This window comes from Artemia sp. Qi Xiang Cuo, chromosome 17 (genome assembly GCF_049724085.1).
Source record: "Artemia sp. Qi Xiang Cuo chromosome 17, ASM4972408v1, whole genome shotgun sequence".
Taxonomy (NCBI): Eukaryota; Metazoa; Arthropoda; class Branchiopoda; order Anostraca; family Artemiidae; genus Artemia; species Artemia sp. Qi Xiang Cuo.
The window spans coordinates 60991983-61014551 of NC_142810.1; the positions used below are offsets into that span (position 1 = coordinate 60991983).

General features: G+C 35.5%; 1 long non-coding RNA gene across 1 annotated transcript in view; it reads left to right on the plus strand.

Moving 5' to 3' along the window:
- The window catches only part of LOC148942430 (uncharacterized), an 80904-nt gene extending 77048 nt beyond the window's left edge, over positions 1 to 3856 (plus strand). The window contains exon 3 of the long non-coding RNA XR_016143165.1: positions 3723 to 3856. This is a non-coding gene — a long non-coding RNA (uncharacterized LOC148942430). The remainder of the gene's footprint in view (positions 1 to 3722) is intronic.
- The last annotated feature ends 18713 nt before the right edge of the window (positions 3857 to 22569 follow it).

Sequence of the window (22569 nt, forward strand, 5' to 3'; positions counted from 1 at the left end):
GTTTGTTAGTTTTTTTTTTTTCATGTGTAAGTTTTTGTGTGTGTGTGTGTGTGTGTGTGTGTGTAATATTTTTTTTTTTTTTAATTTTTTTCTTTTGTTTTTGTTTTTTCTTTTGTGTTTTTGTTTTTTTTTTTTGTGTGTGTGTGTGTTTGTGTGTTTGTGTGTGTGTAAGTTTTTGTGTGCATTTAAGTTTTTGTGTGCATGTAAGTTTTTGTGTGCTTCCCAAATCATGAGTTTCAGACAACACACTCCTATGAGTGGCTAAGAAATCTAGCTAAGAAAAGTCAAAAATAGCAAATTAACTATCCCAAATCATAGGTTTCAGTCAACACACACCTACGAATGGCTATGAAATCCTGCTCAGAAAAGTAAAAAAATATCAACCCACACACCCCCAAATCATAGGTTTCAGACATCACACACCTACGAAAGACTAAGAAATCTGGTTATGAAAAGTCAGAAATAGCAAATTAAATATCCCAAATCATAGGTTTCAGACAACACTCACCTATGAACGGCTAAGAAACCTAGGTTAGAAAAGTCAAAAATAGCAAACTAGTCATCCCAAAATATATGTTTCAGACAACAAACACCTATGAAAGGCTAAGAAATCCAGCTCAGAAAGGTCAAAAGTAGCAATCCACCCACCCCAAATCATAGGTTTCAGACACTACACACCTATGAAAGACTAAGAAATCCAACTCAGAAAAGCCTGAAATAGCAATCCCACACATCCCAAATCATAGGTTTCAGACACCACACACCTACGAAAGACTAAGAAATCCGGTTATGAAAAGTCGGAAATAGCAAATTACACATCCCAAACTATTGGTTTCAGACAACATTCACCTACGAAATACTAGAAAAACTTAGCTCAGAAAAGCCTGAAATAGCAAACTACACATCCAAAATCATAATGTTCTTACAACACATACCTATGAAATGATAAGAAACCTATCTCATAAATGTCGAAAATAGCAAACTACACATCCAAAATCATAGGTTTCAGACACTACACACCTATGAAAGACTAAGAAATCCAACTCAGAAAAGCCCGAAATAGTAATTTACATATCCCAAATCATAAGTTTCAGACAGCATTCACCTACGAAATACTAAGAAACCTTAGCTCAGAAAAGTCTGAAATAGCCAACTACTCATCCCAAACCCGAAGTTTCAGACAACAAACACCTATGAGTGACTAAGAATCCTAGCTCTGAAAAGTCCAAAAAGCAAACTACACCTCCCAAATCAGGTTTCGTGAAATATACTAATTGCATCCTTTTTTGAATCTGAGAATTACGGCTCACTGAGCCCTTCAAAAGCCTGCCTATATAAATCGGCCTAATTTCTTATTTTTAGGCGTTTCTGTTCTTTTCTGGTTTTAATCTGCATTGTGTACGCCATGTTTGATGCATTTAAAGTATTAACGGTATTTTTTATCTTTCCATATCCTTTTACGATAGCTGGTATTTATCACACACCCAGAAAAAACAGCCCACGGAAAATAACCCCCACGGAAAATATCCCCGAGACAAGACATGGGAAAATACCCCCTCCCTCCACCGAAAGATATGGTAAAAATGCTATGCAATTTACGCATAATAAAGCAATGTATCTTTTTCTTAAACTCACCCCCTTACTTTTCACGCGAAGAAACAGTTTGTTTTCACCTTACAATGATGGCGATAGAATTGAGCCATGGCCCCCTCCCCCTTTCGCCAATGTCCTAAATATATTGTTAGATCTTAATTTGAAAATAACGAGATTTCACCGGTTCTCCAAAATAGCACATTGCGTCTGCGCCTAATTATTACAATTGCCTCAAAGTGTTTTAATTTTGACGGAGAAACAGTTCCTTTTGACTTTGGCTGCTGCGTTCGTAAACACAGAGGGGAAAGGATGTCAGCTAATTATAGGCCTCGTGCCGGAGAGCCTTGTGTCAAAACCAGGTTCGGTTAATAACAACAGTGACGGAAGTCAATGATCGCTTTTAGCTAGGATATAGACACTTAAAATTGCATAAATTTAACGAAAGAAAATTATTTCTTTTTGCTAGAATTAAGGTCGTACACAGAGCGGGAAAGAAGGATGGGGTTTACATAACGAAAAAAGAATATATTTTACGCTTTTTATCGAGTATGAACATCAGATAGTGGCGGGTGTATAGGGGGGGGGGGGTTTAACCGAATAAGTTATTGGTTGACAACTAAAAAAAATTTTATTTTTAATAACAAAAATTAAAAAATCAAGAAAATTGCTAAATGTGGCGTCCAAGTCGTAAAGTTAATCAATAATTTCATATGTTCTATCCATTGTGTCACAATACTTTCTTATAATTGAATGGGGGCACATGGAGGGCCTTTGGGGCACAGGGAGGGCCTTTGGGGGTCCGGAGGGACATTTGGGGACCGGTGGGCCTTTGGGGCACAGGGAGGGCCTTTGGGGGTCTGGAGGGATATTTGGGGACCGGTGGAGCGCCTTTGGGACCCCGTTGGTCCTTTGGGAGCTCGATGGGCCTTTGGGGGTCTGGGTGGGCCTTTGGGGGTGCCGGTGGCCCTTTGGGAGCTTGGGGGGCCTTTGAGGGTCCGGGGGGGAGTTGGGGGCCTGGGGGACATTTGGGGACCGGTGGAGGGCCTTTGGGAGCTTGGGGGGCTTTTGAGGACCGGGGGCTTCCTTCAGGGTTGGGGTAGGAGGATTGGAACCCTTTGGGGTTGGGTTAGAGGACCTCACAACACTGTTCAAATGAAACTTGTGTATTATAACGACCACACTCAAATTTTCTTCTAAAACCTCTTCAAAAATCTTCTTTTAAAATGTCTCTATCTGTTTCGCCGAAATAGTTCCATAACCTGTCTAAAACGGTTTCGCCCAAATAATCACTAAACGCAAATTCAGCGTGTTCCTTTGTTATTGGCATCTCTGTGCTAACGCATTTCAAATTAATAGGAAGCCTTTTCGCGCGCTAAAACAATTCATCGCTAAGATGTTTCTTGCCTAATTGTTTCCATGGCCTTTGGTTATTAATATCCTTTGGAGTTCGACCAGTAGAACTGTTCCCGAGGCAAAGACATTAATGATTTGAATCTATTCCTGGAGAAATGTTTCTAGGCGAAAATTTTTAAAGTCTGACAGATGATGTCATTGATTGATTCATCTGTCAAGAAATTGGAAATTAATTTGTTGTTTCTAAGGGGAATTATTGATTCACGATAGGTGAATTGAGGTCGACAGCACAGGTGTCCTGACTCGTGACAGCACCACGTGGTTTATGGTTTTCTCAGTGAGAAAGTTCCTGTTTTTCAAATTCTCACTGAGAAAACCATAAAACAGACATGAATTGCTGTTGACATCCATAAATGTGACAAAATTCATGGTTTTTCATTCTCACTGACAAAAACCATTAAACATCCATGAATTGCTGTTGACATCCATAAATGTGACAATGTTCATGTTTTTCAAATTCTCACTGACAAAAACCATAAAACATCCATAATTTGATGTTGAAATCCGAGAAAAACATCAAATAAATCGAACAACACACATATCCATCCATGAAAACAACCATAAATGTGACAAAATTCATGGTTTTTCAAGTGAGAAAATTCCTGTTTTTTCATTCTCACTGAGAAAACCATAAACCACGTGGTGATCGTTGGATCAATAGGGTCATCTCTGCTTTAGTGTTTCTAAATAGGTAATATTCAAATTTAAATTTACAGCCTGCAACCGTACTTATTTTGGCAATCGGGGACACCGACACAAATTGACGATTCCCTACCCGTCTAACGAACAACTACCCTTCTCATGTCACCTTACTTTTACGCCAGAATCCCCAGACTTAATGGATATTTTACAGGTTAGTCATTTTATTATATCATTTTTGATTTTAGACCTATACTTAGTTTTCACTTTTTTTTGTTTCAAAATCCAAGTTTAGTTTTTCATTTTCTCTTGAAATGAATGGAAAAAATAGAGAAAATGGAGATGATGAAATGAAAATGGATAATGAAAATGGAGATGATTTCATGGAGAAAATGAACATGAATACATGAAAAGACTCAGTATATTGTTTTATTTCATTAGATAATTGAGGATATAGTGCAAATTTATACCGATAAAAACATTTTTGATAGTTATTGTCTTGATAATTATGATGGCTATTACTATCATTTACCATGGTTATTACCAAAGACGTCTTATCAGACTGTTTACAACAATGGTAGCTAAATGGTTATTTTCTTGGTAACAAAAATGGTTACCCACTTGGTAATAATTACAAACAACCTTTGAGTATTGGTGGTCTAGGTCTCTCTATGGTAATGCTTATTATTTGTCCAAAATATTATCTAAAATATTAATGAGCAATTTATTTTGATTAGCCAGAATAATTTGTCTAGTTAATAGCATCCAATATCGTTGTTTACCTCTTTCTAGAGGTAACAGATAAATCGTATAAGAACCTTTCCAGATCAAAATACCACTATTATCATCCCAGCAGACTTACAATCCAGCTGCAAGACATAAATGTCCTAGACTAGTCCTATTACCGACAACTGATACGCATCTTTTCTCGGACTCTTAAAAACCTGTTGGCATCACTCCAAAAGATTCAAAATATAGCCTTGAGGGTGAGATATACTACCGACTTGGTACTATCATAAACTCTAAGTGAGAAATCTGAAGTGGCGTCAACAGCTGTTTTCTATGGGAACATCAGTCACCGTCTCTCTTATGAGTTATGTTGGCCAACGCTGCCATTTGTTAAGCCAACGCAAAAATATACTTGAAATTCGATCAAACGAGTGCTGATAGAGGGTTTCCAAACCAATTTATTCAAGCCTATTTGTAAACCAGTTTGTCATTTCATTTTCCTCTTCTGCAGTTTGCTTATGCTGTTGACGTTATGCAGCTTGGTAATGACGAAAACTTCCAGCTTAAACCCAAATCTTTGGTACATCTAGGCTTTTTTTGATTAGTAGCTGGGATTATGGTATAGTTTGGGCATACCTACAGATTTAAACAAACGATGAACTTCCTCACTAAATATATTCTTAGCACAAATATTCCAATAGTGGGGTGTAAACATTACAACTGGATCTGGTGTGCTTCTGACCAAAATGCTTTCAAGAGGCTTAAGAGGCTAATTACTGTCAGTAAACTATGCTTTAACTCTAATATGTATGTTATTTATATGATTTTTTTTATCTTAGTAGCTTCTGCTGCGTCCTCAATTAGCCTCTCCAACCTCATAAAGTAGATTCAACACCAGCAAAGCTCAGTCGAAACAAAAATTATCCTGCAAAAGTTTACTCAAAAACACCCAAAAGAGCAACACTCAACCAAAGTAAAAATTAACACCCACATAAAAAAACACCTCGAAAAATACAAACCAGAAAAACTCAACCATTACTCAACCAAAAACTCAACTCAAGCATAACTGTTTTGCAGGAACAAAATTTTAGCTTTGTCCCGTTGTTATTTTTCCTAGCCCACCAGTTCCAGGTTATTGCTAGAAAGTTGCATGGGTTTTTTCTTTCCTCTTTTTACGGCCGAGCCGTAAAATGACTTAAGGCCGGATTAATGAATAAGGTAGAAAATTTAAATGAATGAAAAAATGAAAAAAAAATACAAATGAATGTGTATTGTCAGTTTAATATACATATACTGATATTTATTAATAAAAATTCTAATAATTTTTGATTTATTAAAGTTATAAAAGCACAAACATTTAAATTTGTTCAGGTAAATACAAATTATGTTCCGGCCTTGGGAAAGCAGAGGGATTTTGAGCCCTAGTCATGTCAATTTTTGCTGGTTTTGAATTTGACTCGGTTATTAATTGTAATTTCTGTTTGTTTTGGGTTTCATTTATTTATTCATACTAACTTGTGGTAGTTTTACGCTTGATAGATTATATAATTCTATTTTTGCTCATTTTTGGTTTAATGGAGTTCTTTACTTTTCTTTGAAAAACCTATTTTGTGGAAATGTTTTTTTTTTATTAATTTCTGTTTGTTTTGTATTGACATAGTCTTTTCAGGGAAAAAGAAAATAATAGTTTAAATCTTCTTTGTTTCCTTAAGACTCTATAGTTTTGCCTGCTGCTTGTAGGCTGGAGAATTTTTTTCAGTAATTTTTAGCGAAATGCACCCATTTTTGGGACACAAATCTGGGACACAAAATATCTGGACACCAATAGTAGTGTTTAATTTAGTGTCATACCACCTTTAGTTGACCTAAAATAGAAAACTTGATGCCATTCGCAAAAAATCTGTATGCGCTCTTTGACATCTTGGATACACTCACACTCTTTTGATTTAGTTAAACTTTAATAGCAGAAGTAGTCATAGAGGTAGCCCCCAAAAGTTTGAACATAATACCCTCAGTCTTTCTTAGGAAACTGCTGAGATGCCTTATTGGGAATTAGCATTAACACAGTCAATCAATCAATCAATCAATATTTTTATCGCCAAAAAAAAACACACAAGGGCAACATTTAGTTTTTAAACATAATGGGCAAATTCCATAACTGTGGGGGGTTGACCTACGCAATAGCCCAAGAGATACAGTTACAAAACCTTTCAGCTATGCTGAACAAAATAAATATCTTAAATTTTGATTCGAAGTGTTTGGAAAATTATGATCTAAAGAGGAGAGCTGATTGCCCTCCAATAATTTTTTACTCTTAAAAAGGGTACTAGAACTTCAAATTTCCAACCAAATTAGCTCCTTTAAAATATCAATGATATTCCTTGCTATGATAGATCAGCGCTGCCTATGATATTGCTTATATGCCCTTTTAATGCTTGCATGGGTATAGTTTTTTCGTTTAATTGAAACTCCCCCTAAATGTTTTTACTTAGTGCCCTTAAGCGTCAGTAGTCACAGTAACCGTAGAAGTAGTATCAAAGTTATACACATAGTGTCTTCTGGCTAGTTCAAAAAATGTCACAACTTACCCTGAAGAGTCTAACTTAAGGATGTAAGCTGTTATTGTGATATTGTTTTGTCACTCTATTGAAAATCTACATGATCATAGTTTGTTTTGATTTAGTTCAGCATCCGCCTAAATATTCCTTGAAAGCTTCACCTTAATACCCTTAGATTGTGTATTAGCAATAGTTTTATTAGCAGTAGCAGTAGTAGTAGCAGTATGCAGAAATTTTTAAGTTAACACCATCAACCGGTCTCCTTGACAACCTATGTGAGCATAGTGGGTTTTGATTTATTTCAATACAGATAAAAATTGCCCAAAAATTTCACCTTAATATCCTTAGATTTGTTAGTAGTATTAGTAGAACCAGTAGTTATTACAGTAGATGTAGGAATAGAGTTAATAGTAGTAGTCTTAGCTTCAGTGGCAGTAGTAGCAGCAATAACAATAATAGTAGCAGTAGTAGTAGTAGTAGGAGTAGAGTCAGTAAATATTGTCTTTTGGTTAGTTAAACATCCCCAACAACAAGCGTTGTAAATTTTAATTTCACATACGCAACTGTTCCTAAGATAATGCTGATATGCCCTTTTGACAACCTACATACGGATGGCAGGCTGTCATCCGTACAACATAAATTTTCAGAAATATTCTCTGAAAATTTCACCTTCATACCCTTAGGCATAGTTATAATAGTAGTCACAGCACTAGTATAATTACTCAACTTAAGAGTAGTAATTGTAATTGTAGTAATAGTAATTGTAGTAATTGTAGTAATTGTAGTAATAATAATAATGTGAGAGTAGTAAAAGTAGTAGAAGTAGTAATTGGAGCAACAATAAGAGTAGTAGTAGTAGTAGAACTAGTAAATGTTGCAGTAACAGTAGTATTAGCAGTAGTGTGTACAAATTGCCTTTTGGTCAATTGATCAGCCCCTTTAAGCATTCTCTGAGAGTTCCATCTTAATACACAAACCAATTCTTAAGATGCGCTATTTAGACAATCTAAATGCACATAGTCTCTTTTTTTAATTCGAATTTGCCATCAATATTCTATCAAATTTTACCTTCACAGACTTAGCCTTAATAGTACTATTATCACAGTAGTTTATATGGTTGTAAAAATAGTTACATTGTTGATCTTCCCCCTTAAGTATTCTCCGAAAGAATCAAGTTAATACTCAAATCAATTCTTGAGATACGCCCTTTTGACAATCTGCATGCACATAGTGTGTTTTGATTTAGTAGAAATTCCCCCTCAATATTCTGTCAAATTTTCATCTTCATAGGTGTAGCCTTAATTGTACTTGTATCTTAGTAGTAGTGGTAGTAGTAGGAACAGTAGTAGCAGTAATAGTGCATAATTATTAGTAGCAACAGTAGTACCAGCAGTATTAATAGCAGTAGTAACAATTACATTTTGCCTTCTGGTCAACGGAAAATCCCACTCATAATGCCTCTGAAGTTTCCTTTTGGTATGATAAGCCGTTCCGAAAATATTGCTGATACGCCCGTATCAGCAACCTGTATACACAAAGTATGTTTTGATTTAGTTCAAATTTCCTTCAGTGCTTAGCCTTAGCAATACTCACTACTTAGTACTCCCTACAGAAGCATTAGTTTTAGTGATAGTAGATGTAGTAGTAATAGTATTTTTGGTAGCAGTTGACGCAGCAGTAGTTGTAGTTGTGGTAGTATGCAAATATTGCCTTTTTGGTCAATTGATCATCTCTCTTATCATTTCCTGTAAATTCCAAATGAATATACTCAGTCATTCCTAAGGGACGCCCTTTTGACAATCCATATGCACATAACATGCTATGATGTAGTTAAAAACTCCCCTCAACACTCCCTGAAAGACTCGTCTTAATGCCCTTCGTATTTTGGGAAAGTAGAAGTAAAACATGCATACCTCTTCTTAATAACACATACTATATGTAAACAATGAATAAATTGCATAACTTGCAGCCCTTACCCTGAGACATCGGGGGGGGGGGGCATCCCCAAACACATAATTACTGAGTGTTTCAACAATGCTGAAAAAAAATGTATGTCTCAATGCTTTGTTTGGATGTTTGTTATGGAAATAATATGGGCGTAGGGGGGGGGGTCTCAAATTACTTTGACTCTTAAAAAGGACACTAAAATTCCAATTTAAAATCAATCTGAAGATCCATCCATCTGAATTTATCTGAATTATGAATTTATGAGATCCATCAGAATTTAATACGAACACCCATTCTATAAGAACCTTATATTCCCCCAGGGCATAACTTAAAAACCTTGCCCTGGTGTTCTGGGGGGATTCTCCAACCTTAGAGGCATTGTTATATGTTCTTTGGACTATTTTAAACAAAATTGTGATCACAGAGTTTAAATCATATACATTTGGTGAAAAAATGTACCTCCATGGTTTACCTCCATCACTATTAAACCTTAAAAGGGAACTAGAACTTCCAATTTCAACCAAAGGAGCAACTTCTAAAGTTTATACAACAGTAGGGATGACATATCCACTCCGAACAGGACTCCATATATGGGCATAGAATGCCGCAAGTAGTACAAGATCATTGACCTACTTTCGAGGGTGACGCAACCCGCTCAGTGAATACAACTGGTACAAGATCAGGTGACATCATCAGATAAGGAAAAGATGACAGATGTCAATCACCGGATGGAACACTGTGATAACAAGGTGTCATCATCAGATAAGGACGATAGGGAAAATAGAGACGGGACAAGATAACTGATTGAGACAATTTCTCCATGAGACAAGATAAATTTGAAAGTAGAAACTAAAATGGTTAAACATCTCAGGGAATACTAACTCCTATTAAGAGATACATATTATTTTTTATTTGAGTGGTTCTCGACTGTGTTCAGTTTAATACAAAATTTCCATTTGAACAGTGTTGTAAGGTCCCCTACCCCAAACCCAAAGGGCCCCCTCCCCCTGGGCTCCCAAAGGGCCCCTTCCCCCCAGGCCGCCCGGAGGGCCTCCCTCTCCCCAGGCCCCCCAAAATGCCCACTCCTCCCGGTCTCCAGAAGAGCCTCCCCCCTGGGCCCCCAAAGAGTGCCCCTCCCTAGTTTAGAGTCTTAGTTTGATATTAGCTTACAGTTTTAGTTAGAGTTATAGTTTAGTTTAGTTTTAGTTCAGAGTCTAGAGTTTCAAGGTAGACTCTCTGTACTTATAGTTTTAGTTAGAGTTATATTTTATTTTGGTTTTAGTTAAGTGTTTTTGGACTTGTAGTTTAGTTTTAGCTAAATGTTCTAGTTTAGACTTATAACCTAGAGGCTTAGCTTAGAGTTTTTCGTTGCACTTTTAGCTTAGTTTAGTATTAGTTAAGAGTTTTAGTTTAGAGTTATAGTTTAGTTTTAGTAAAGTGTTTTTGGACTTGTAGTTTAGTTTTAGCTAAAAGTTTTAGTTTAGACTATTAGTCTTCAGTCTTAGTTTAAAGTTTTTAGTTAGTTATAGTTTTGTTTAGTTTCAGCTAAGAGTTGTAGTTTAGAGTTTAGAGTTTTAGTTTAGAGTCTTAGTTAGAGTTATAGTTTTGTTTAATGTTTTAGTTTAGAGTCTAGAGTTTTAATTTAGAGTGTTAGCTTAGAGTTTTAGTTAGAGTAATAGTTTTACTTTAGTTTTAGTTAGGAGTTTTAGTTTAGTTAAGAGTTTTAGTTTAGCGTAAAGAGCTAGGTCTTGAACACATTTTTTCATTGAAATGCTAGACTTGGAATATATTTATTGCGGTTTACATACAAAAAAGTTAGGTTTCTCCATGTTTAAGTTAGGTTAGGTTAGGTTATCATGAGCGCTCATAATAACCCAATCTAACATAACTTAAACGTAGAAAAACCTAACTTTTTTGTATGTAAACTGTAATAAAAATATTCCAAGTCTAGCATTTCAAAGAAAAAATATGTTCAACACCTAGCTCTTTACGCTAAACTAAAACTCTTAACTAAACTAAAACTCCTAACTAAAAGTAAAGTAAAACTATTACTCTAATTAAAACTCTAAGCTAAAACTCTAACCTAAAAAAAAAAACTAAGCTACAACTCTAAGCTAAAAGTCCTAAAAAAAACTAAAGTACATTTCTACACTTTAACTCTTAATGAAAAGTAAACTAAAATGTAGATCTAAATTAAAACAAAGCTAAGATATAACTCTAAATAAAAATATAAGTTAGGGCACAGAACAAAAACTTCAATCTATAAAATAAAATTCTTAACTAAAACTAAACTAAAACTATTACTCTGAACAAAATTGTAGTCTAAGACTCTAAACTAAAACTCTTAACTAAAATTTAACTAAACTAAATTTATGAGTTAAACTCTAAGTTACGACGCTAAACTAAAAATATAAACTCTAAACTAAAACTCCTAACTAAATTATAACTCTAAACTAAAACTCTTAACTTAAACTAAACTCTAACTAAAACTCTAAGCTAAGACTCTAAACTAAAACACTAAACTCTAAGCTAAGACCTGATACTAAAACTCTTAACTAGAACTATACTAAACTATAACTATGACTAAAACTCTAAGCTAAGACTCTATACTAAAACTCTAAACTCTAAACTAAAACTTTTACCTACTATAACTCTAACTAAAACTGTAAGCTGATACCAAACTGAAATTCAAAACTAAAACTCTTATCTAAAACTAAACTAAACTAAAAGTGCAAGGAAAAACTTTAAGCTAGGACTCTAGGCTAAAACTATAAACTAAAACGCTTAGCTAAAACTGAAGTACAAGTCCAAAAAAATTTAACTAAAATAAAATATAACTCTAACTAAAACTCTAAGTGCTGAGAGTCTAACTTGAAACTCTAGACTCTGAACTACGACTAAACTAAACTATAACTCTAAACTAAAACTTTTAACAAAAATTAAACTAAACTATAACTCTAACTCAAACTCTAAACTCTAAACTAAGACTCTATAGTCTAAACTAAAACTCTTAACTAAAACTAAACTAAAATATAACTCTAACTAAAACACTAAGCTAAGACACTAAGCTAAAACTCTAAACTCTAAACTAAAACTCTTAACTAAAACTAAACTACAACTCTAATCTAAAACTCTTTACTAAAACTAAACTACAACTCTAAACTACAACTAAACTAAACTATAATTCTAACTAAAACTCTAAGCTAAGACTCTAAACTTAAACTCTAGACTCTAAACTAAAACTAAACTAAACTATAGCTCTAACTAAAACTCTAAACTCTAAACTAAAACTCCCATCAGAAACTAAATAACACCTCTAAACTAAAATTCTTATTTAAAACTAAACTAAACTATAACTCTAACTAAAGCTCTAAGCTAAGACTCTAAACTAAAACTCTGAATTAAAACTAAACTAAACTATAACTCTAACTAAAACTCTAAGTTAAGACTCAAAACTAAAACTCCAATATCTAAACTAAAACTAAACTAAAACTTAACTAAAACTCTAAAGTAAAACTATAAACTAAAAATATAAACTCTAAACTAAAACTCTTAAGTAAAACTAAACTAGAGATCTAAACTAATGCTAATAACTAAAACTAAACTAAACTAAAACTCTAAACTAAAATTAAAGTAAACTATAACTCTAACTAAAACTCTAAGCTAACACTCTAAATTACAACTCTAGACTCTAAACTAAAACTAAACTAAAACTCTAACTAAAACTCTAAACTCTAAACTAAAACTCTTATCTAAAACTAAAAAACACCTCTAAACTAAAATTCTTAACTAAACTAAACTATAACTCTAACTAAAACTTTAAGCTAAGACTCTGAACTAAAACTCTGAATTAAAACTAAACTAAACTATAACTCTAACTAAAACTCTAAGCTAAGACTCTAAACTAAAACTAAACTCTAAACTAAAACTCTTAGCTACTATAACTCTAACTAAAACTTCAAGCTAATACCAAACTGAAACTCTGAACTAAAACTCTTATCTAAAACTAAACTAAACTAAAAGTGCAAGTAAAAACTCTAAACTATGACTCTAGGCTAAAACTCTAAACTAAAACGTTTAGCTAAAACTGAAGTACAAGTCCAAAAACACTTAACTACAACTAAAATAAAATATAACTCTAACTAAAACTCTAACTGCTGAGAGTCAAACTTGAACTACAAGTCCAAAAATACTTAACTAAAACTATAAATAGAACTATAAATAGCAAACACTCTAAATTAAAACTCTAAACTAAAACTAAACTAAACTATAACTCTAACTAAAACTCTAAACTCTAAACTAAAACTCTTATCTAAAACTAAACAACACCTCTAAACTAAAATTCTTAGCTAAAAACTAAAGTAAATTATGACTCTAAGTAAAATTCTAAGCTAAGACTCTAAACTAAAACTCTGAATTAAAACTAAACTAAACTATAACTCTAACTAAAACTCTAAGGTAAAACTCAAAACTCCAATATCTAAACTAAGACTACAATAAAACTATAACTCTAACTAAAACTCTGAAGTAAAACTGTAAACTAAATCTATAAACTCTAAACTAAGACTCTTAAGTAAAACTAAACTATAGATCTAAACTAAAGCTCGGAACTAAAACTAAACTAAACTATAACTCTAACAAAAACTCTAAGCTAAGACTCAAAGATAAGACTCAATATTCTCACCTAAAACTAAACTAAACTATAAATACTACTTAATCTCTAAGCTAAGACTAAACTAAAACTCTAAACTCTAACTAAAACTCTAAGCTAAGACTCTAAACTCTAAACAAAAACTGTAAGCTAATACCAAACTAAAACTCTAAACTAAAACTCTTATCTAAAACTAAACTAAACTAAAATCGCAACGAAAACTCTAAACTAAAACTCTTAACTAAAACTAAACTAAACTATAACTCTAACTAAAACTCTAAGCTAAGACTCTAAACTAAAACTCTGAATTAAAACTAAAGTAAACTATAACTCTAACTAAAACTTTAAGCTAAGACTCAAAACTAAAACTCCAATATCTAAACTAAAACTCTTAACTAAAACTAAACTAAAACTATAACTCTAACTAAAACTCTAAAGTAAAACTGTAAACTAAAACTATAAACTCTAAACTAAACTATTAAGTAAAACTAAACTAGAGATGTAAACTATACATCCTAACTAAAGCTAAACTAAACTATAACTCTAACAAAAACTCTAAGCTAAGACTCTAAACTAAAACTCTAAATTCTCAACTAAAACTAAACTAAACTATAAATAGAACTAAAACTCTAAGCTAAGACTCTAAACTAAAACTCTAAACTCTAACTAAAACTCCAAGCTAAGACTCAAAACTCTAAACAAAAACTCTTAACTAAAACTCTAAGATAAGACTCTAAACTAAAACTATAAACTATAAACTTTAAACTCTTAACGACTATAACTCTAACTAAAACTGTAAGTTAATACCAAACTGAAACTCTAAACTAAAACTCTTAACTACAACTAAACTATAACTATAAACTAAAACTATTAACAAAAATTAAACTTAACTATAACTCTAACTAAAACTCTAAACTAAAACTCTAAACTAAAACTCTTAGCTAAAATTAAACTAAACTAGGACTCTAACTAAAACTCTAAGCTAAGACTGTAAGCTAAAACTCTAAACTAAAACGTTTAGCTAAAACTAAACTACAAGTCCAAAAACACTTTACTAAAACTAAACTACAACTCTAAACTAGAACTTTTAACTAAAACTAAACAAAACTAAAAGTGCAACGAAAAACTCTAAGCTAAGACTCTAGGCTGAAATTCTAAACTAAAGTGTTTAGCTAAAACTAAACTACAAGTCCAAAAACACTTAACTTAAACTAAAATAAAATATAACTCTAACTAAAACTCTAAGTGATGAAAGTCTAACTTGAAACTCTAGACTCTGAACAAAAACTAAACTAAACTTTAACTCTAAATAAAACTGTAAGCTAATATCAAACTAAAACTCTCAGCTAGGGAGGGGGGCTCTTTGGGGGCCCAGAGGAGGGGGAGGTAGGGAGGCCCTTTGGGGGCCCAGGGGGAAGGGGACCCTTTGGGGGGCCCGGGAGGAGGAGGGCCTTTTGGGGCCCACGGTGGCCATGGAGAGGGGGCCCTTTGGAGCCCCCCTGGGGGGAGGGGGCTCTTTGAGGGCCTGGGAGTAGGGGGGCCTTTTGGGTTTGGGGTAGGGGACCTTACAACACTGTTCAAATAGAACTTTTGTATTATACTAAACACAGTCGAGAACCGCTCAAATGAAAAATAATATGTATCTCTTAATAGGAGTTAGCATTCCCTGAGATGTTTTACCATTTTCGTTTCTACTTTTAAATTTATCTTGTCTCATGGAGAAATTATCTCAATCAGTTATCTTGTCCCGTCTCTATTTTCCCTTATCGTCCTTATCTGATGATGACACCTTGTTATCACAGTGTTCCATCCGGTGATTGACATCTGTCATCTTTTCCTTATCTGATGATGTTACCTGATCTTGTACCAGTTGTATTCACTGAGCGGGTTGCGTCTCCTCGAAAGTAGGTCAATGATCTTGTACTACTCGCGGTATTCAATGCCCATATATGGAGTCCCGTTCGGAGTCGCTAGGTCATCCCTACTTACAACCATCCTTTCTATAAGAACCTCAACTGCCCCAGGGGCATAATTAGAACCCACGCCTTTAGGCTCTGGTGGTTTGTATCAACCTCAAAAGCTTTGTTATATGATCTTTGGACTATTTCGAATATAAGGCCTGTCTCAAATATCTATTGACTGCATCTCGGGAAAACATGCCGTGCTTGTGTTTTTGTGTGTGGGGGGGAGGGTGGAGGTTAGCTGCGCTCTGATTACTTTGACTCTTAAAAAGGGCACTAGAACTTCTGATTACCAATCCAATGAGTCCCCTCCGAATCATTTGTGACCACCATTTCTGTAAGAACCTTATAGGCCCCCAGGGACTAGCGTACAACTTTTCCCTTAGGAGCTATAGAGGGGAAGGGGACATAAGACATAACTTCTGGACCCTTCAACTACGATGAAGAAAATTGTTGTCTCCAAATTTTGATTGATGATAAATGATAAATGATGTTTTGATAAATGATGAAATTTTGATAAATGATGAGCGTGGAGGGGAGGGGGCTGGTTGCTCTCAAATCATTTTGACTCTTAATAATGACACTATAGCTTCCAATATCAAATCAAATGAGCCAAAACTGAGGTTTATACGACCGTCCTTTCCATAAAAACTTTATATGCCTTTATGGTATAACTTACAAACCTATCCCTAGAGCGCCGGGGGGTTGTGTCAATCCTAGAGGCATTATTATATGTTCTTTGGACTATTTTGAACAAAATCACTATCTCATAATTTCAATCAGATGCGTTTAGTGAAAAGAGGGGTTGTCGTGCAGAAGGGATGCCCCCATCACTTTTGACACTTAAAAAGGAACTGGAAGTTCCAATTTTCAAATGAGCCTCTTCTAAAGTTAAAAAACAACCCATTCCATAAAAAAAATTAATATCCCACGGCATAACTTATAAACCTTGCCCGAGGCTTTGGTGGTTTGTACCAACCCTAAAAACCTTATTATATGAACTTTGGACAATTCTCAATAAAATGAATGTCTCAAAATTTTTTATTCGATGTTTTTCCGAAAAAATGACGTGTTGAGGGGGGGGGTAGCTGCCCTCAGATCACTTTGAATCTTTAAAAGGGTACTAGAAATTCATATTACCAATCCAATGAGTCCCCTCTGAAGTATATACGACCACCCCTATTCTAAAAGAACCTTATATACCCCGGGACATAACTTACAACCCTTACTCTGAAAGCTGTGGGGGCGGGATTGTCTTCCTCAAAAATAAAATTTCCGGACCCTTCAACTACAATGAACAAATTTACCATCTCCAAATTGTAATCGGACGTCTTTGGGGAAATGATGAGTGTGGGTGGGGGCTGGTTGCTCTTAAATCACTTTTGACTCTTAAAAAGGATACCAAAACTTCCAATTTCAAATCAAGTGAGCTCCACCCCCCTTTGAAGTTTATACGACCACCCATTCAATTTAAACCTTATATGCCCCCAGGGCGTGACTTACAACCTTATCCTCAGGGTACTGGGGGGTCGTGACAACCCTAGAGGCATTGTTATATGTTCTTTAAACTATTTTGAGCAAATAAACTATCTCACAATTACAATCAGATTCGGTTGGTGAATGGGGTTAGTTGGGGAGGGGGGACTTGCTGCCCTCAATTACGTTTGATTCTTAAAAAGGAATTAGAACCTTTCCATATTCAACCAAATGAGCCTCCTCTAACGTTTATATGAACACCCTTTCCATAAAAACCTTAAATGCCTCCAGGGCATAATTTAAAATCCTTGCCCCCAGGCTCTGAGGGTTTGTTTCAACCCCAAAATCCTTGTTATATGAAATTTAGAGCATTTTGAATACAATGGCTATCTTAAAATTTCTTTTAGATGCATTTCGGGGCAAAACTACGTGTTTTTTTTGGGGGGGGGGGGTAGCTTCCCTCCAATCACTTTGACTCTTAAAAATTACACTATAGCTTCTGATTACCAATCCAATGAGCCCCCTCCGAAGTTTGGATGACCACACTTTCTATAAGAACCTTATATGCCCACAGGGTATAACTTGCAACTCTTGACCTGAGGACTGGAGGGGGGGGGAGATTTGTTATCCTCAAAGATATAATTTCCGGATCTTTTGACTACGTTGAACAAAATATATATCTCACAATTTTGATTGGATGTGTTTGGGAAAATGGTGGGTGTGAGAGGGGGTTAGTTCCCCTCCCATTACTTTCGACTATTAAAAAGGCCGCTAGCCCTTTAAATTTCCAATAGAATGAGCCCTTTTTGAAGTTTCTACGTAATCATCTTCTACATAAACCTTATATGCCCCCAGGGCATAACTTACAACCCTTGCCCTGAGGAGTTTGGGGTGGTTGTCATCCTCAAAGACCTAACTTCCGGAACTTTCAACTACGTTGAACAAAATGGCTATCTCAAAATTTTGATTGCATGTGTTTGAGGAAATGGTGGACGTGAGAGGGGGGTCAGTTGCTCTCCAATCACTTTCGACTATTAAAAAGGGCTCTAGCCCCTTAAATTTCCAATCGAATGAGCCCTTTTTCAAGTTTCTACGACGAAGCCTTCAATAAAAACCTTATATGCCCCCAGGGCATAACTCATAAACCCTGCCCTGAAGACAGTGGGGAGAGTGCCCTGCTCAAAGATATAATTCCCGGAACTTTCAACTACGTTGAACAAAATGGCTATCTCAAAATTTGAATTGGAAGTGTTTAAAGAAATGATAGCGTTGTCGGGGGGACATTTGCCCTCTGATCTCTTACTACTGATAACAAATGCACTAGCCCTCTCAATTTCCAATCGAATAAGCCCTTTTTGAAGTTTCTACGACAACACTTTCTATAAGAAACCTTATATACCCAAAAGGCATAAGTTACAACCTTCGCCCTGGGGGCTTTGGGGGGATTGTCATCTTCATCCGTTTAACAAAATATCTGTATCATAGTTTTGATCGTAAGTGTATGGAGAAATGAAAAGTGAGAGGTGGGGGGGGCAGCCTTCCTTTGATTACTTTCAACTATCAAAAGGGGCATTAGCCCTCTCAATTTCCAGTCGAATGAACCCTTTTTAAAGTTTCTATGACAACACTATCTATAAAAACCTTATATGCCCCCAAGGCATAACTTACAACCTTCGCCCTGGGGGCTTTGGGGGGATTGTCATCCTCAAAGACCTAATTTCTGGACATTTCAACTAGGTTGAACAAAATGACTATCTCAAAATTTCGATTGGATGTGTTTAAGGAAAGGGTAGGCGTGGGAGGGGGTTAGTTGCCCTCCAATCACTTTCGACTATTAAAATAGGCACTAGATGTTTCAGTTTCCACTCGAATGAGTCCTTTTTGAAATTTCTACATCTTTCTATAAAAAACTTACATGTCCCCAAGGCAGAGCCTACAACCCTTGCTCTGAGGGCTGAGGGATATGCAATCCTCAAATACATTGTTTCCGGACCTTTAAACTACGTTAAACAAAATGGCTATCTCAAAATTTTGAATGGATGTGTCTGGGGAAATGGTGGGCGTGGAAGGCGTGTTAGTTGCCCTCCAATCCCTTTTGACTATTAAAAAGGGCACTAGCCCTTCCAATTTCCAATCGAATGAGCCCTTTTCGAAGTTTCTACGGCAACTCCTTCGATACGAAGTGCCATGGTCTAAACGAAAAAAAAATTAATTAAGTAATACATTGTGCCAACATGGTTCTTTACTTAGGCAGCGGGATTGCGCTGCCTATGATTATTTTGAAAACTGCTTACACTTAACTCTTTCTGTAAAACTGGCCGTAATCCAGTTGTTTGCTCCATGCTGCACTGCCAAATAAAGAACTGACTTAAGATACACTGTTTATTCATACATTTCTTTCAATCCTTTGATTTGACAAATAATCATTTCACTTGTGAATAAATGGGAAAGAATTTGCATATCAAAGGTGGGAAAACTCTTTCTTGTATTTTTGTTCTTCAAAGAGTTTTTTTTTTTTGTGAAGCCCACACAAAAGTAAGATCAATAAAGAAATGTTTTTATTCTGTTGATGCAGTCTAGAGATATTTGATGAAAGCAGGAACAGCGAATGATTTGTCTTGCATAATATGCATTAATAACACAGGATGACAAGTAACGCATTAATGATATATATGCAAGATATTAGTTCATAATAGACAGCATGCGGTTTCACGAGCTCCTTGTGCCTTTTCTTCCGTGCCACCAGTAAAGGCTTATGGTTCATTTACACATTGCGGAAATCCGTCTGGATTAAGCAGTCCATCTGGAGATACCGTCCGTGTTCGTGCTTGAAAAACTCTCTTGCTTTCCGCAACGATTTCGTCAAATTGTTACGGAAGGCTAGAGAGATTTCCAAGCTCAAAAACAGAATCAATCTCCAAACGGATTGCTAAATCTGGACGGATTTCCACAATGTGTAAAGGAACCATTACTACAAGGCGCATAGACAGTATGCGTTTCCGCAAGACCCTTGCGCTTTTTCTTCCATGCCACAAGCCAAGGCTAACTAAAAAGTGTACAGATGACAGGGGTTCAGGTGAGGGGAGGGGGAGCTGGGGGACTCTCCCTCCGAAGCGTCGGCACGCAGTGCCAACGCCTTGGAACTTTCGGCATCTTTGGCGTCTTAATTTAGCTTATGTGTCCGCATTTTTCGGCACACAGGGAAATTTTGTCAGCCCATTTCTTTTATCCTTCCTCCAGGCTAAAAAAAACCCTAGCTTCGTCAGTAACAGAAAGTATGCGTTTCCAGGATTTCCTTGCGCTTTTGTTCTACGCCACTAGCAAAGGCTTACAAAAAGGTGTATAGACAGTAAGCGTTTTCGTGAGCTCCTTTTGCACTTTCTTTTATGCCACCAGGAAAGGGGTACTAAAAGGCATGCAGACAGTTTGCATTTCCTCAAGCTCGTTAAGCTTTTTTTCCATGCAACAGGCAAAGGGGTACTGGAAGGCATAAAGACAGTACCGTATGCGTTTTCTCATGATCCATGTGCCTTTTCTTCCATGCTACCAGCGAAGGCATCCTAAACTTTCTCTTTTGGCCTTTGCCAAGGGATTCAGATTATCTTTATAAACCTGCAATAATTGTATATTGTATATTTATTTTTTCTCAAAATCGGCTCCATATTTTTTGGGGGGAATATCATGAGATATTCTGGCCAGAAAAAGCGATCTAGATGAGTCAGAGTTTTGAGAAAATTCTTTAAGAGCTTTAATTTTGGGAAAAAATATATTTATGTAAATGACTCAATATTTATGAATATATTCCAAAAGTATACATGCGTCATGGTTGCCTCAGTAGTGTTTGTATCGTTTTAAGTGTTTATGATGCAGGCAAAATTACACAAGAAACAAATGATTGACAAGATATATGTAAATTGCAAAAATGTTTATGGTATTTCATCAAAAAATGTAATTTTTTAATTGAAACTAGAGAAATACCTGAAAATTTTGAAAGAAGTTTTATTTTTTACTCGTTTAAACCTACTTATAACATAAAAAGAGAGATACGACAGAATAAACACCAGTAAGCGAACAGTTTTCAACTTCGAATATAATCGAATTACCTAAATCGAATTTCATAAAATCGAATTACCGGAATTACATCTCTGACAAATAAAACATAACAAAAGGAACATGGCTCAGTATAAAACACCAAGTGTAATTATCCAATTTACAAAAAGCGTTTAAGTAATTTCATACTACCTAGAGGACAAATGAACAACCTATACCTAATAAGGGATTACAACAATTCAAAAACCTTAAAGAAAACGAAATATTAGACCCTCGCATAGCTGCTTTTCAAAATGATTCGGATGATTATAGGGTTTGGAAAGTTGATATGAAAAAATGTTCATTCAACAATAAAAGAACAAAAGATACCGTAGCTAATAGACAACATGTAAAGAAGAAACTAAAGAAGAATTTATCCCTAACCACAGGCAAGATTAAACCCGCAAACCTCTGATCCAGAGGCACACTTTCATCTACCGTACTGTAACAAGGTATTCAATGATTTGATAATTTCCACTAAATTGTGCATATACGTTGAATAATGGAATTTTAATGGCAATGCAACTGTTTATTACCAGTTATTGGGACCCTCCAACGTCCTATGTGTTCTCTAGGGAGCCCTCTATTTTCTCAAGGAAAGAGTAGCAGCATGCCGAGTGTCGGGGCCCGGATTCGAAATCGGCACCATATGTTTTATTTTTCTTAATTGGCATATTGACATATCTGGCCAGCAAAACGATCTAAAAAGGATATTTTTGGATTCCTCAAGGAACATATCCTTGGGAGGAGGGCTTCAAGCAAAAGGATAAGAAAAGCCTGTTTAATTATACTTGCTTTCCACAATTATATTTCCAGCATAGAATTTCATGAGAGGCAAGTGGGTGTTTGAGAGGGAAGCCTCCTTAATTTATTCTGAAACACATGTTCCTTTTATACTGTAACGTTGCTCTTTCCTTTCATTTGTAAAATATGTACATTAAATATTTTTTTTTTGCGGTTCAGAAGTCTGAACAATGAAATTTTCCTGTTCGTTTTTTCAGAGGAATTTTTTTTTTCTGAATTTAGGCTAATACCCTTAGCGGTTTTATTTCTCAATGTATAGTCGATTGCTATGGTGGTAAGACAAAGTCTTGCTTATCACCTGACAGTATTATTAAGTGTCGGGATAAGCCTTCAGACGTAGGGACACAGGCCTTAATGTAAGTGGATCAGAACTAATGTCATACGAAAACAGTGGTTCCGTTAGAATCTTAAGTTCTACAGTTGGTGGTGAACGGCATAGAACTTTTTCGAAGTGTGGTGCCCATACTTCCTTGGCTCTTCTGAGTGTCTGCTAGATTTCTAGATTCTTCTCATGGTGGTCCTTCAGGGCTGGAAGTCTTGCCCACAATTTATTTTCACAATTTATTCAGACGCTTTCTGGCCCAGGTGTTGACGCTTATCGAGTCAATCATTTTCTTTCCTCTTTATCAATAAGCTTGTAGTGCTGGCTCTAGTGTACTGCTTGGGGTGTAAAGTGGGAAGGCAGCAGGGTCTTCTTTAATACTTTTCG